We start from the raw sequence: 3,030 nt of genomic DNA, 5'->3' as shown, positions 1-3,030 counted from the left end.
AACTTCATGAAGACCCGCAGATTTTCTTGGTATTGCTCTCTCATTATGTCTTTGATAGTTGTTGCTTGCCAAAACCTCAAGCAACTCATAAGCCTCCTCTGGTGTCTTATTCTGTAAAGCTCCTCTTGATGCTGCATCCACCATGGTTTGCACGTTACCCATCAGTCCATCCACCATGGTTTGCACGTTACCCATCAGTCCATTGTAGAAAGTTTGGACTTAAAGCCAAACTGGCAACCCATGGTGTAGACATTTCCTCATCAATTCCTTGTACCTCTCCCAAGCCTCATACAATGACTCGGATTCCTCTTGTAGAAATGATGTGATATCATTTCTTAGTTTTGCTAATTTTGCTGGAGGAAAGAACTTAGTCAGGAACTTCTGTGCTAGATCATTCCAAGTTGTGATAGTCCCTGCTGGTAGTGCCATTGACCACCCCTTAGCTTTATCCCCCAATGAGAATGGGAATAACCTCAACCTAATGGCGTCATTTGACACTCCGTTCGACTTGAAGGTGTCACAAATTTCCAAGAAGTTCGTAATATGCTGATTTGGATCTTCCTTCAAATCACCATTAAACCTTACCGACTGCTGGATCATCTGAATGATTGCCGGCTTAATCTCAAAGTTGTTGGCTTGCACCATAGGCCTAGTAATACTCGACCCACTACCATTAACCGTGGGAACTGAGAATTCCCTTAACGTCCTGTTCTCTGGTTCTGCCATTTCAACAGCTATGTCTTCTGTTTCAACCACTATGTCCTCTCTTTCTCTTCTCTCTCTGTTAAGTCGTCTGGCGGTTCTGTCAATCTCAAGATCGACAGGAACCATTGGCTGACGTCTTGCTCTTCGCATAAACTGCACAGAATTAACGAAAGAAAGTGAGATCACAAACCAACTGAAAATTTAAAACAAAAATTAAAACTTCAATCTAGCTAATTATAGAAAAACTCAATGTTAACTTAAAACGCAATCCCTGGCAACGGCGCCAAAAACTTGATGCGTGTTTCCTACAACATGCAATATGTAGCAAGTATACTAGTCACACAAGTAATATAATGATGAGTGAGTATCGCTCCCACGAGGATTGTTGCTAAGCACTAAGTTTTCTATCGTTCTCAAGTTGAAGAAATCGAATTCTTTGTGGATTAAAGGGAGCAATTAAAACTATGATTAAAACAAAATTTTACTAAAATAAACTTAAACTATGAAAGCAAGATTTAAAACGGGATAAAATCAATTCAAACAAACGGGTAGGGTTTTGACTTCACTAAAGTGTCCAACATACCTTCTCAGGCTATGTTGTTCTACTCTTCCCTATTAACCTTCCACACCCAACAAAACGAAAGTTAATAAATCTAAGTTTATTAAGCACAAGAATCCTAGATTGATTTCATCGGTTCTTGAATCTATCTCTAGCATCCAATAATACAATGGTGATTACCCAAGATGCTTAACATAAATTATCTCTTGATCTCATCATGTTCATTGATAATCCGTGGATTATACAATTTTCTTTAGTCTTTTTATTCGGATTTCAAGTACTTTGTGGTGCATTTTGACCTGAATTGTTGTTTAATTCTTTACATTTTGTGTTTCAGGTTAAAATGGACAATTTATGCAAATAAGGACAAAATTGGAAGTTTTTGACTCAAAAGTTAGCGGATCTCAGAAGTTAGGAGAGTTTTGAAGTAGGATAAAGCATGATGAGGCTTGTTCCAAAGGGAGAGCATCGAGAATTGAAGAAGGAATTGAAGAAGCAAGAAGAGTGGCAGTTCTGTAATTTCAGAACTTGTCAAGTAGCTTCGCCCTAGCGAAGATTTGTCCTTCGCCATGGCGAAGTATGCCAAACACCTCCAGATCTGTTTCTTTCTTCGCCGCAGCGAAGAACTCTTCTTCACCGTGGCGACGGTCATTATTTGCAGTTTTGTTAAACGCACAGTTTTACTTTGGGCGTGTTTTTGGGCAAGGTATAAAAGGAAAACTAAGCCTTTTGTCCAAGAGTCTTCGTTTTTTAGGTTAAACAGCTTTTACATATTCTTTGGATGAGTTTTTGATGCGATTTTGGATTGTAACAAGGGTGAAGATTCGATTCTAACTAAGGGATTCATCTTTTGGGGAGATTTCTTATCTTTTATCTCAGTTTCGTTATGTTGAACTTGATTATTTGTGTTTTTTGTTTTTGTATTGTTAATTTAGCTATGAACGAACCATTTTTGGGTTAGGGTTTTGATTGTAGTTTGGATTTTTAATGGGTTAAGTGTTTGATTGTTTTACTTTCATATGAGTATGCTTTGGTTGTGTGTTTACTCTGAGTTTTAATGGATATTGTGATGAACATGATGAGATTGAGAAATGAGTCATGTTATGCTTCTTGGGTAATCACCATTATAATATTGGATGCTAGAGATAGATTCAAGAATTAATGAAATCATTGTAGGATTCTTTTGCTTAATGAGTTCGGAATTGTTAACCTTCAAATTGTTGGGTGCGGAAGGTTAATAAGGATGAATAGGAAAACATAGCCCGAGAGGGTATGTTTAACATCTTAGTGAGTTCGATTTACAACCATTGCGTATGAATGTGATTGTAGTGTAATTTTTAGGTTTAACCCATAAAATCCAAATGAAGTCAAAACCCTACCTATTTTACTTGAATTGATTATCCGTGTTTTAATATTGCACTCTTAGTTAAATTTTAGTTTAAAATTTATTGTTAAGTTTAATTGCAATTAGCTCCCATCAATCCAAAGAAGTCGTTTGCTTCAATTTGATAACATTAGGAAACTTAGTGCTTAGCTAACAATCCTCGTGGGAACGATACTTTACTCATCATTTTACTACTTGTGCGATTAGTATACTTGCTACATTTTGCATGTTGTAGGAAACACGCATCATTCATCACATACAAACAATAAATACAAAATAATCACACAATCAAAGAAAAATCATATGAACTTAATAATCATCAATTTTCTAACCCATTAGAATCCGAACTACATCAAAACCCTAACCCAAAATAGGTTAGTTC

General features: G+C 36.5%; 1 non-coding gene across 1 annotated transcript; it reads left to right on the top strand.

The window, feature by feature from the left end:
• Positions 1–235: 235 nt before the first annotated feature.
• LOC116146954 lies at positions 236–342 on the top strand. Its single transcript, XR_004130587.1, has one exon. It is a non-coding gene; the product is annotated as a small nucleolar RNA R71 (small nucleolar RNA).
• Positions 343–3,030: the final 2,688 nt, after the last annotated feature.

This window comes from Pistacia vera, unplaced genomic scaffold (genome assembly GCF_008641045.1).
Source record: "Pistacia vera cultivar Batoury unplaced genomic scaffold, PisVer_v2 Contig485, whole genome shotgun sequence".
NCBI classification, from domain to species: Eukaryota; Viridiplantae; Streptophyta; class Magnoliopsida; order Sapindales; family Anacardiaceae; genus Pistacia; species Pistacia vera.
This window is presented reverse-complemented; position numbering and strand designations above follow the sequence as displayed.